The following is a 14,346-nucleotide window of genomic DNA, read 5'->3' on the forward strand; positions in this document are numbered from 1 at the left end:
TCTCCTCATAGCTCATGCACGCACACAAGAACCTCTTAAAGTTCCCTCCAGATTACCCAAGAAGTAGCTGTAATAAGATAAATTGCTTAAAGACTAGTCTAACTTGGAATATGTTTTGTTCTTAAAATATTTGACAAAGAGAAATTTTTTTAAAAAATTATAGTTCTTCCTACCTCACCATAAAGTGTATCAAACTGCAAGCATTGAGCATTGATCATTGATAACACATGCAAGGGAGGTCTGCATATCTTCTTCAGCTTGTTTAAGGTATGTGTGGGTACACATGCCATTTTTCTTAAATGTATTTCTTAGTGAGGAGAAGTAAGAGCTAAAATATTTCAAGAACAGTATATTCTTTCCTCTAGTTGAAGTGCTCTTTAAGCAATTTATGTTGTTTTAGCTATCATTTTAAAATGGCATTATAAGCCATAATCACAATTGTGGTGCATAAATAATGTAATAATATTCTTCCTTTTATTATTCCTAAACTTGGGAGCAGCCAAACATAGTGACTGGAAGTGGAAAGATACACAGGTATCCTACATGAAGTTTATTGCTGTTAGCCACTAGACTATTTAATGTAAGAGTTTAGGCCTGTTTTAACTTATAGGTTTGCCTATGCTCAACTATATTGTTAATAGAAATGTGCTCGCTTGGCCTCTCTCACAAGGCATATGTGAACAACTTTGCACATTCTCCATGTAAAATGTAGGGTTACTGCCCATCTCCAATCTATAGAGCAATTCCAATTTATTAGTAATCAGAAACATTTAGATTATGATTAGCTCTGCATATTAATTTAAATCTATCAGATTTCCTCCCGTGTCAATTTCTTCACCTCCAGAGCAGCAATGACAACCACCACCTCAAATCATTTGTTGTATATACTCTAATCTCTGTTTGCCTGTGCAATTCTTGGCCTCTACAGTCCCTGGAGTAAAATGGAAATTATTTCCTGATGTTTTAACAGAGTTGTTTCCCACATATATCTCTCCGTGTCAGTTCACCTAATGTCTTATCTATACACTTCATTTTCAGCATCCTCAGTCCAGAGTATAAAACACAACCCAAAGTCCTTTTCTTGACAACACAAACAAGACAATTCTGCAATCTAGAGCAGTGTGTTGCTTTAGGCTATGTCAACAGGTGGCATGTTTGCACATGTCACAAGTATTGTTGCTCTACAGTGCCACTTTGAAAACGGATCACAGCAGTAAAGCCACAGCAGTCTTTGGCCTTACATAGAGTGGGCATACTGCATAAAGGGAACATAACAATAATGTTGTACATAAAATACTTTTATTGTGTATTTTGTGATGGCAGTACCACACAGCTCGTAAGCATTTGAGAAAACATCATTGTTCCACCACCAAGAGATCATTATCAGTTATTCTGTGTATCAAGGGAGATAACTCATGAAATGCATTTCATATGTAACTGTCAATACAATACAATCTGATGAAGGGTTTCTGTTATTTTGTACAACATTCAGTCAATTGATATTAGCTATACACCATATGGAACTATTGTTTTATCACTTAGTGTATTAATTTTCACTGTGTGTGCATGTTATCATTAATAAGATACTGTGTATGTAACTATGTTCCTACATATTGTTAGCCTATATATTATAGTTCACTACGGTTAATGTTTCCTGTAAGGACTCAGAACCTAACTGTGAGTGTATGTACATATTACTTCAAGTCAGTAACGTACCATGCATAAAAATGTATTAAAAATGTACTTTCTTGTACTCCACTTACATTAAAACTAAAGAGTGTTGTTTCCCTCAAAGGTCACAGTGTAAGAAAAACATTATGCATACAAAATGTAAGGAGCAGAAAATTCAGATAAAAGATAATACATAAACATCAGTCACTACTTATTAGCACCTCGTGACTGTCAATGCTAATGTTGATGTAATACTAATAGTATGCTATTGCATACAAAGTATAGATTGCTGAGTTTTTATTTATGACTGTCATAAATGATCAGAGCAGCATATGATATAGATCATGTATAATGTAAGGATATTAGTCATTGGGGTCGTAACGTACATATTTCTGTATTTCAATCCTCTGTATCAGTTTTGGCTTAACTTGTGGAAGTAAAACAGTTGTGTAGTAAACAGTATAAAGTGTGTCTCTACATGAAATGTTGGAATTAGCTGTATATATAGAATGACCATTGATAGTGTCTGTTACATTTTATTATTGTCAATGTAACATACTTTAAAATTTGACAGCAGGTAACATTGTATAAATGCATCATATTTAAGTAGTTCGTTATATGTCTGTACACTCTCAGCTCCAATACTTTCTGTGTTGCACTTTTAATTTCTATAACTTGTGATGGATGTTATGTTGTTTGATACCATAGGCCATGTTACTGTCTTATATCACTTTGTAAGTAAGTAACATGTTACCATGTGAATTTTCATAAGCACATACGACAAGATTCATTGTATTGACAGTGAAATACAAAATACATTTCACAGGTTATCTCCCTTTGTACACAGGATATCTCATGACGGTCTAAGGATTGAAACTGGTCATAAATTTTCAGCAGCTCTTGATGGTGGAACTGTGACATTGTTTAAATAAAACAATGGAAAATTGAGGATGGAATGTAACAATATTATGAGGAGAATAGTTGCTACTCACCTTGTAGTGGAGACACTGAGTCACAGATAAGCACAACAAAAAGATTGTCACAAAATAAACTTTTGGCCAACAAGGTCCTGGTGAAAAGTAGATTAACACACACACACAAATGCAACTCACACTCACATATGATCACAGTCTGTGGCTTCAGGTGTCAGGAGCTGCCAGAGACTGTGGTCTGTGTGTGTGAGTTCCGTTTGTGTGTGTGCATGTGTGTCATCTATTTTTGACAAAGGCCTTGTAGACCAAAAGCTTATTTTGTGATGGTCATTTTGTTGTGCCTATCTGTGTCTCAGAATCTCCACTGTATGGTGAGCAGCACCTATCCTTTTCATAATATTGTTACATTATCAAAATACATTTATTGTGATTTGATATTTCCTTTTTTTCTTTTGAGTTAAACAGATCACCCAGTAGTGGCATAGAAAGACACAAAATCAGTAATTGTACCCTTTGTGTAAGCTGAAGCCGAATCATGTAATGAAAGAATTATGACAGCAGCAGAAGTTTGCAGTGTCAGATTCAAGGTGTGCTCACTGTCAGTTGTTACAGGAGAAAGGGGTGCGAGAGTTGATCTACATCCACACTTTGCACAGCACTGCAGAGTTCATGGCAGATGGTATTTCTCAGTGCTTCAGGTACTGGCAGTTCTTTCTATTCCATTTGCATATCGTGAGTGAGAAGAATGCTTAAATGCCTCAGCAGCAAACTTGCATGTCAGAAACTAATAAAATTGCAGACAATACACACTACCTTCAAGATGGGAAACTTAATGAATATAATTTGTGCAGGAAACAACTATACCACAGCAGCTGATTTCCTAAGAACTACAGTTAAATTTTGATCTTTAACTTTCGAAAATGTCCTTAAAACAAGCAGAATGTGGAAACATTGTCCTAATTATGTGTGTACCTACACTGGAATTTAATGGCAACAATTTTCCAAAACAAATATGCTGCCGACAGTTGTAGAACACACAATTGCAACATGCACATGTTGGTGGACTATGGAGACCCATTTTTCATGACACATGCAAACTTCCAAAAATTCTCCAAGATATACGATACCTTGTATCATATAAATATATCTTGAAATATATGACGTTAGTATCTGTTCCCGAAAGAACAGTTAAACTATATATAGTTAAAATATGGCTTCCCGGCCATTGACCTTCTTGTGCGAACACACACGCTATGCCCGAACTCGTATGGGACTTAGTAGATTAATCTGCCACGAGTAATGAGTATGATGCGCAAACATCTATTAGGCGCACTATGAATGTAGTGGTGTGGACATGTTGGGAATGTGGATCTCACGGGGAGCATGCAAGGGATAAGTCCCTGCAGTCGCACTATCCTCTGTGCCCGCGGTGGCTCAGATGGATAGAGCGTCTGCCATGTAAGCAGGAGATCCCGGGTTCGAGTCCCGGTCGGGGCACACATTTTCAACATGACCCCAATGAAGTACATCAGCGCCTGTTTGCAGCTAGGGTGTCCATTTAATTATCATTTCATATCTTGAAATTATGTAGAACATCAAGTAAAAGCACAAATGTATGACGACACGAGCTTTACCCAGCACACTGAATGTTCAAATAACTTATGGGACTGCAGGCAGTAACATTATTGACAACCACAAATATTTCAACATTTGAATCTCCCGTCATTTTTATGGTATGTGTACAGCAATTTAAATCCTCGGTCACCAAGACTGTGAGAGAATAAAAAGGTCGGCAAAAGAATGTCCCGGATTGCCGGCAGTGGTGTTGCCAGCTTTCAGGTGCGAAGGGCAAATGGCTACAGCCAGAAACAATAGCGATCTACAGAGCTGAGGTGTTTCCACAAAGACAAACACAAAATTGCATTATGTGACTGGGTGAAGTAATTGCATAAATCAGCCACACCGAGCCCAATGCAACTGTCTGGGATCATCGACTCTACGACAGCACCATCACACAACCCGTGGTGCTGGTCATCAGATGTTATCAGTAGTGATATATTAACCAAACACAGGTAAGCAAGTAGCTTTAATCCTGTCCCTCTGTTTCACCAAACATAATTCAAGCAAGTGCATTCCATATCTATTTATAAAATATATAGTTTACAGCAGACGATACTGTAAGTACCCCACTGTATTCATCTAAAAATATGCAGTGTATAATGATACATGTTTAGGTTCAGATAAAATGAGTCTAAAATAAGTAGGTTTAGGAGAGAAAGGGGAAATTTAATTGTATGTGAAATGTTAGGATCTACATTTACAAAGTAAATATATCTGACACATGTGGTCTCAACATCTGCACAAAGGAAATAAAGAAGTCACCTTACATATATGTAAACATGCACAAATTCTGCATTAACAAGTTTCCTATCACCTCTGACACAACTGTGCCAAAGGTAAACAGAACAGTACTGTTTTTTCCAACTTAATGCAGAAAAATCTGTGAAACCAAAAAAGCATGTCTGACGTGGCTACACTTTGCTTGTACAATACGCAGCCACATTCCCTGTCACCTGTGGTGTTTGTGTGTCATGTTGAGGATGTTCCTCACATGGTCCTCCGCTGCTGCCGGTCACTGCTCAGTGCGTTTTCCATCTTGACCAGCTGTTTCTGCAGGTGCCGCAGCTCTTCTGACATGTAGCCCCCGCATCCCCTGAGTGCGCTGCATGACATGGTGCCTTACCACCCTTTAGCACTGTTCCGGCTCGTTATGTTGCTCTAGGGCCAAAATTTAACAAACTGCTGTTGAAATTGTTTTCAGTCAAAAGACACACAGAATTGTTGTAGTACTCCTGTCAGTATTGACAGAGGCTGCAAAAGCTTAGGCTACATATAACATGATAAATTGGGTGGTTTGGTTTTGCATTTGGATCCGATAACAAATAAATTCACTAGCACCCAATCATAAATAAATGAATATCATTGGTAACAATGAATTCTTACAAATCAAAAGTGGGCAATAATTATTAACAAAGAATTGTAAGCAAAAAATGCACAACACATGGAATTAAAAGCTCCAAAAGGTTTTTGGCTAATTAGAATTAACATGCTGACAAAGACTGAGAATACTTGATTGATAAATTTATTCATCTGTAGATTTAGTATGGCACACAGTTTTAATACACTACAAAGTTTCAAAACAGCATACACTACACTACACTACACTACAGTACAGTGCAGAGCAGAGCATAGCATTCAGTCTGGAAATAATCACTGGGGCTGTGATTAAGCCATGTATTTTCAATATCATTTCTTCCAGGAGTGCTACTTCAACAGAGTATGTAATAGAATTTCTTTGAATTTTGTAAGGTGGGAGAGAGGTACTGGCTGGAGTATAGCTGTGAGGGCCCAAAAAATAAAAAATTCTTTAGCATGTTTCATACTTTTATTGCAGTCTGTCCAAATGGAGAAGAGCTTTATACCTAAATCACGGGATTCCCTGAAATTAGCAACGTGTGTTGTACGGCAATTATCTAGGCTCATATGTTTCTGAGTGACATGGTTTGTAGTCTCACTTTTGTGACAGTGTTTTTGTTTTGCCTATCTGCGACTCAGCATCTTCAATCTATGGTGAGTAGCAACTTTCATTTTGATAATATTGTTACATTCCATACTGGATTTTCAATTGCTTCATGTGGGGTGTCTTGTTTTTTCAGACATGGCCCACATAACATCATCGCAATGCTAGCTACACTATGTTTACTTTAACAATGTGCAGTTTAAAGCAAACAAAAATGTGGAAAATGGTAGAGCACTTGTAGTCCAAGGCTGTTGGCTGTAGGTGTGTGGTGGCTGGCCCATCCAGCAGTGACTCTGCATGGCACAGTTTCTCAGGCTCCACAACATTGTCTCCCATTCTTCCACCCTCAGTGACAGGTCTTTTCAGGGGAATATAGAGGAAAAAATGTGATACATTGTGTTTTCTGTCTATGTATGCACAAACACTGTCTAGAAATAGCTGGATAATATCCAGGTTTCCTAATTGTTAGAAGTTACAGGTACATACAGTATAATTTATTCAAGAATTTTTACAAAGATAGTGAATGAGGGAGAATGACCTATATGAATCTTAGATCTGATATGATGTGACATGATTATCACAGACTGATGAGACACAGATATCCCCCTTTCCTACAAGCAAATGCAATGGAGCTGGTGCAGGGATGGTTTCTTTAATTTACAATCAGCCTCCCTTTTGGACACAATTTGTATATGATGACTCACATTTCATGTGCACTGCCAACAACTCAACGAGGTATAACGTGGGTCGGGTACCCGTGGCAGGCTGAGAGTTAACCAATGTCACTGATAGGTATGTTGAGGGCTCAACCTAGAAGGACATTCTTGGTTATAGGCAAAATATAGCCTCCCTCAGCATTACACAAGGAACTGCAGCCAATAAACTGTGTTCACAACAAGGACTCACTCGCATCAGGCAGGAATTTAATGTGTCCCTCTTAATTACTACATTTGTAACCAACTAATCACTCAGTTAACTGTTTGGTGCTAAGAAACTAAGAGCAGGAACAGTATTCGTGTGTCACTTTACAAACCCAGAATTTCATCTTCCAATGAGGATCTGGTTACTAATAATCAATAATGAAGTCGATTTTGTCATATGATGACGTGGTTGGAGACCGTAGCTGTTACTTGAAGACAAACGTTGATGGTGTTGAGACAGCAACCAGCCTCAAATTTATTTTAAGTTCCTTTATTCAAAAGGTACCATTAACAGTTTTGAATGATTACAATTTGTATCACTGAGCACAAATTTATGTGTGCAGTGATAAGAATGTGGTGAAAACTGCAAATATAATTTGTTGGACGAAAACTATGAAAACAAATAGTCCAGACCATCATTTCACATAAGTCACATCCCAATGCAAATCTGTAATGCAACCATCTGTGTGGCATGCTTATAATTATGTATTATTTATATTTTAGGACAACTAATCAATAAAAAATGCACCACATGTTCTAATGAAAGCTGCCTGATGATGAGTTGTAATGATTGGAAACTAGTAATGGTACCTTTGGAGTAAAGGAACTTAAAATAAATTTGTGGCTGGTTGCTGTCACAACACCATCAATAATGAAGGCTTTTGTTTGCATTCTGCTCTTCTCTTGCTCTTATTGTATGTAAGACTGTACTGCATAACAGGAATATGACTACAACAAGCATATTCTCCTATGACAGCAGTAGTTCATTCATTAATATACACATGCATTCTGTATTCCACACAACACGTCATGAAGCACACATGTTGAGGAGTCAAATTACACATTTAACAGGTAAAATCAGCCACTTCTGTGAGATATAATAACAAAACATTACAACATACTCACATTAATAACAACTGGATTTACTTCTATATCACTGTATGTATATGAGAAGAAATTTAGCTATTATGAAAAATCCACTGCTCTTCCTCTTGCACTATCCTGATGCAGTTATTATCCACTGCTGCATATTAAGTAAGCATTTATGTAATTTTATTGATATTTAAAATCACTCACAACTGCATGTATACCGTACAATCCAACATGTTTTTAATTCTAGTATTAGTGTTTACTGGATTTAAGCCCTTCAGACTATATGTGGCAGTAAATTTGAAGAGTGGCCAATGAGGTAGTATTTTACTTTGACCTGTTGAGACTTGTGCTTAAGGATATAAAACTCTTCTTTCAATTCTAGACAGTGATGCATGGATTGTATTAGGGTGTAAATGTATTTGGCATCTGAGCACAAGAATTCCAGGGAGAGGATTCTGCAAGATGGTATGTTGTCAGCCGTACACAAAATTCTTAATGCATGCATCTGTAGAATAACCTGCATTACCACAAAAAGACTACACTATAGGACTCTGTTGCAAGACTAACCATCCTATCATCATAACAAGAGAGTTTTTTCAAAGTCCTAAGCTAGTAATCTACATGATCAAGTGTTCAACGGCTCAGTTGTCTGAGATAGGCTATCACAATGACATGGAATGTGAGAAACTGCAGGTTATTAAATTCATTTCTGTTAAAATATGACTGTGTAAAATCAATATTCACTTTGATAACAGAAGTAAGTAGGTAAGACATTTGCACTGTGCACATCATACATAGGAGCTGCCCACAAACATATTTTCCAGCCTAGTTCCAAATTTAGCTTTCACATTTGCTAGGCTTAATGACCATGGGTAAGCCACTTTGGCAGCATCAATATCCACATCTTTCTGTACTTGATTTTTTTCTCTTCTGGTGTTGCATCTATGATCTCCATTTCTTTTGAACATATAACTATGAACAAGTTGCAAAATTTAATTGATGTGCTGTGATTATGTAGCGAAAACTGAGAATACTCCTTAAATAGCTGTCTACGGTATGAGACAATCAGTGTGTGGAGGTGAGTACCACATATTATTCTTATGGCACACACTTGTGCAATTAAAACTGTGAAACATAAGTTATCCAAGAAAATAACCCCATATGATATTACTGAATTAAAATAATGGAAGTACTCTATGTTAACTTATTGAATTGTTTCTCTGCAAGACTTGCAACGACTGAATTCTGAGAGCAGTGGAAATGAGGTATTGCAGGGAACAATGGAGTGGGAAAGAAGCACACAGAGTACTGTGGTGGAAAGGGAGGGGGGGGGGGGGGAGTAAAATAAAAAGGACACCCTGGCTTTACTGTCAATATTTCTGACAACGAACCTGTTTTGTACTTTTTTAAGTTTTTAATAACCACCTCACCACGTGCCTATATGCTTCCAGGGGCTATTCTAGAAGTTGGTCAGGGGGGTGGGGGAAAAAGGGACTTGGGGGAATGGAATATTGCATAACAAACGGAGAGTTGGGTTCCTCCACTGACAAACTGGTGAAACTTGACATTGCTTAAAGTAGTTTTTGGTAACTATTTTGGAGTTCAGGGTAAAAATGTGTCTACAGAATGTGTGCCCAGGAAAGTAATACAATTTGACCAAGATGTCCGGCGATTTCGAAGTTTTTGTCTGGAGTCAGTAATTTTAAGTGTTGGTAGGCATACCGGACATATTTAGCTTTCTTGAAAATTGTAAGTGGTGGAAATGTAAATGAAGTCCCATGCTTCTTTACAGAGCGTAGGGGAACGATGCGGGAGACCCGCACTGCCTTACTAGGCAAGGTCCTAATGGAGGTTGTAAGTGGTACTCGTACATTAATATACGTCCAATGTATATTAATAAATAATAAACCCCTGATTTAGTTGTTGTTGTTGTGGTCTTCAGTCCTGAGACTGGTTTGATGCAGCTCTCCATGCTACTCTATCCTGTGCAAGCTTCTTCATATCCCAGTACCTACTGCAACCTACATCCTTCTGAATCTGCTTAGTGTATTCATCTCTTGGTCTACCTCTACGATTTTTACCCTCCACGCTGCCCTCCAATGCTAAATTTGTGATCCCTTGATGCCTCAAAACATGTCCTACCAACCGATCCCTTCTTCTAGTCAAGTTGTGCCACAAACTTCTCTTCTCCCCAATCCTATTCAATACCTCCTCATTAGTTACGTGATCTACCCACCTTATCTTAAGCATTCTTCTGTAGCACCACATTTCGAAAGCTTCTATTCTCTTCTTGTCCAAAATGGTTATCGTCCATGTTTCACTTCCATACATGGCTACACTCCATACAAATACTTTAAGAAACGACTTCCTGACACTTAAATCTATACTAGATGTTAACAAATTTCTCTTCTTCAGAAAGGATTTCCTTGCCATTGCCAGTCTACATTTTATATCCTCTCTACTTCGACCATCATCAGTTATTTTACTCCCTAAGTAACAAAACTACTTTAAGTGTCTCATTTCCTAATCTAATTCCCTCAGCATCACCCGACTTAATTCGACTACATTCCATTATCCTCGTTTAGCTTTTGTTGATGTTCATCTTATATCCTCCTTTCAAGACACTGTCAATTCCATTCAACTGCTCTTCCAAGTCCTTTGCTGTCTCTGACAGAATTACAATGTCATCGGCGAACCTCAAACTTTTTATTTCTTCTCCATGGATTTTAATACCTACTTTGAATTTTTCTTTTGTTTCCTTTACTGCTTGCTCAATATACAGATTGAATAACATCGGGGAGAGGCTACAACCCTGTCTTACTCCCTTACCAACAACTGCTTCCCTTTCATGTCCCTCGACTCTTATAACTGCCATCTGGTTTCTGTACAAATTGTAAATAGCCTTTCGCTCCCTGTATTTTACCCCTGCCACCTTTAGAATTTGAAAGAGAGTATTCCAGTCAACATTGTCAAAAGCTTTCTCTAAGTCTACAAATGCTAGAAACGTAGGTTTGCCTTTCCTTAATCTTTCTTCTAAGATAAGTCGTAAGGTCAGTATTGCCTCACGTGTTCCAGTGTTTCTACGGAATCCAAACTGATCTTCCACGAGGTCGGCTTCTATTAGTTTTTCCATTCGTCTGTAAAGAATTCGTGTTAGTATTTTGCAGCTGTGACTTATTAAACTGATGGTTCGGTAATTTTCACAGCTGTCAACACCTGCTTTCTTTGGGATTGGAATTATTATATTCTTCTTGAAGTCTGCTTTACAAAGCAGAATCTCAGACAGTGCCGTATTCCGCAGTATTAGACGCGACGCGCGAACTGCTGCGGTGTCTGTGGCGCTGTTGCTTTTTTTTTTTTTTTTTTTACGACGTTAACAGTGCCTATCAATCCATTGCTTTGCGGTAACAAAACGAATCCAAATTCCGATTTACGTCTGCTACGTTGGGGTAATTTTTTGATTCCGCGGCTGTAGAAATCACGCAGTTTGAGACGAATAACTCCTCGAGCTATGTCCGGAGCGCATTTTCATCCAGAAAGGAAGCTCCTTGAAGGTCGTTCGACGGAAAGTGAAAAAGGTGAAAATTTGAGGGCGCAAGATCAGATTAATAAGATGGGTGCGGAATGACTTCCCAACACATTACCCCTTTTGTCAGACTAACAGAGTGCAGGCAGGTGTTATCGTGGAGAAGCTTTCAAAGCAGTCTTCCTGATCGTTCTCGGGTTGCTCCTGCTAATCTCAGTTGTTGATAAATGTCGGCAGTGATAGTTATATCTCCGGGAAGCAAATCGAAGTACACTACACTGTTGCTGTTCAGCCAGGGGCATAATATTATGTTTTGTGGATGCGCAAAGGTCTTTGGATGAAAGTCGAGTAACATGACGTACTTCCAGTTTTTGTCTTGGAATGTTGTCAACGCGTCGTGTGATGGGAACAAAAGACGGTGTCTTCTGTTAATATTTCGTAGCCAATGTGAAAGCAGCAGGCAGAAGACTTGTTTCGGAGTAATACATTTGGAATGTTGTAAACGAGAGTTATAAATTTAATTGCGCCTTAATTGAGTCGCAGCTACTGAAGCTGTATTAGTATCTGCAAACCAAGGACAGTGTATCAATCTATGACATATTCGAAAAAGTGGTGTTACTGTGCGAGCACTCTAAGTGAATCAGTGCTTCTTAATTAAATCATGGGAGGAGATATGTGTTTCAGTATGTTTTTGATTAAATCATGGGAGAAGGTTGGTGGATCAATGTTTATTAATATATCGAACGTGCGACTCTGTTATGAATAAACATTGATCCACCTGCCTTCTATCCATTTAGTGTGCTCGCGTAGATCGATTGCGTGGTCATTTCACCACCACATTTTCATGCCTCTGCAGTTAATGCACCTGCAGCAGTCTATATAATTCGCTGCCATAATCACAAAATATTTCTCTCGAAAGCCACTTCTACACCGAAAAAATGGCAAGCAGAACAATCTTTTCAATTTCGGTGCGCATTGCATCTCTTCTCGCCTCTCATTGGTTATTTCAAACAATCATCCTTTGGCTACGCGAAAACTGCGAAACTGACGCGTTGTTGAGGGCGCAAGATTCGATTAATAAGATGGGTGCGGAATGACTTCCCAACACATTACCCCTTTTGTCAGACTAACAGATTGCAGGCAGGTGTTATCGTGAAGAAGCTTTCAAAGTGCCAGCGTTAGCCCTCATCTAGACTTAAGTTGGTCTTTGTGCGGACAGTTGCCGTTTTGTTTTGGCTTAAGCATTTCTTTCTTTTCTAAATGTTCGCAGAAAGATACCATTGCTCGTCATAATAAATGATACAGCAGAGGATGTTTGAATTCTAATTCCATTCTTTGTTCTTTCTGCAAGAATGTCTTGGCCACGTCTTTGAAATAGGGTTTATCATGACCTCACAGTTCCGAAAGTGGTGAAGTTTACACCCAACCCTCCAGATGTCAGACACACAGATCGGTATCAAACGCTGTGTGTACAAACCAAAACACGGATTTAGTTCGGGCTGTGTGCTTTTGACCAGTAGAAGATGCGTAAACGGTGATTATAAGTAACACTAGAATTACGGAATATAAGGAAATCGTGTCTGTGAGTTCTGAATGTTAAAATCTCTGGTAGCTGAGTTTGTAGAGCGCCAGACCATCGTATGAGATGTCATGAATTCGTAACTCACTGATTGCGACGTTTTGTTTTTGTTTTCTTCCAGATTACGCGTGAAACTTATATGAGAGGACATTGTTTTTCACATATAAAAAGGACGTTTCGGAGTTTGCATACTTTCGACTAACGAAGCGAAAGCAGACTGCCAAAAGAACTTTGCTGCAAACCTATAGAATACATTTTTATAGATAGGTGTGCTGTTATCTGTACAAATATATGTTATAGATTTGCGACGTTCAACTAACGTAGCGAAAGAAGTCTGCCAAAAGAACATTGCTACAAACTCCGAAACTCCCTTTTACATGTCAGAAAAAAGTTCTCCCGTGTAACCTTTACACGCCTAATCTGTAATAATAATACACTCCTGGAAATGGAAAAAAGAACACATTGACACCGGTGTGTCAGACCCACCATACTTGCTCCGGACACTGCGAGAGGGCTGTACAAGCAATGATCACACGCACGGCACAGCGGACACACCAGGACCCGCAGTGTTGGCCGTCGAATGGCGCTAGCTGCGCAGCATTTGTGCACCGCCGCCGTCAGTGTCGGCCAGTTTGCCGTGGCATACGGAGCTCCATCGCAGTCTTTAACACTGGTAGTAGTGATGGGCTAAACTGCGATTTTCCGATATCAGTGATTTCTGTGAATGCTACTTTTCAGTATCTGTTATTCTTAACTGCGATTTGTCGCAGTTAAGGAACATAGGTCGTCTATCCCTCCGCCACTGCGATTTCTGCTACTTCCGCGATTTCTGCGATTTCTGCTACTTCTGTGACTTCTGCGATTTCTACTACTTCTGCGATTGCTGTGACTCCTGCAATTTCTGCGACTTACTACTGTATGAAAAAGTTACATCTGTCAACACGGAAAATTGCATCGCAACAAACCTGTCATTGGCAAGTATATTTTACGTTTTTTCTTCCGTTGGCTTTAATTTTGTATTAAAGAAACAACTGTGAAAATATTAATAGCGTAATTAATATGTAAGTAGCCGTACAGTACCGTAATAGTTCGTCTTTAGAAAATGAATTCTAACATATTGTTATGTTCACAGGTACCTGAACTACATTTCAGTCACTCAGTAAAGTGATAACTCAAAATATCATTGTCAACAGATCTGAAGAAATTGCCACTGCGTCTTTAGACCGTTTTCGTCAGACGAGAGGTTAGTTTCTAAGCGTTTCGAT

At 38.6% G+C, this 14,346-nt stretch overlaps 1 non-coding gene across 1 annotated transcript; it reads left to right on the top strand.

The window, feature by feature from the left end:
* Positions 1-4,025: 4,025 nt before the first annotated feature.
* Trnat-ugu (transfer RNA threonine (anticodon UGU)) lies at positions 4,026-4,100 on the top strand. Its single transcript has one exon. It is a non-coding gene; the product is annotated as a tRNA-Thr (tRNA).
* Positions 4,101-14,346: the final 10,246 nt, after the last annotated feature.

Source organism: Schistocerca nitens, chromosome 12 (genome assembly GCF_023898315.1).
Source record: "Schistocerca nitens isolate TAMUIC-IGC-003100 chromosome 12, iqSchNite1.1, whole genome shotgun sequence".
Classification (NCBI taxonomy): Eukaryota; Metazoa; Arthropoda; class Insecta; order Orthoptera; family Acrididae; genus Schistocerca; species Schistocerca nitens.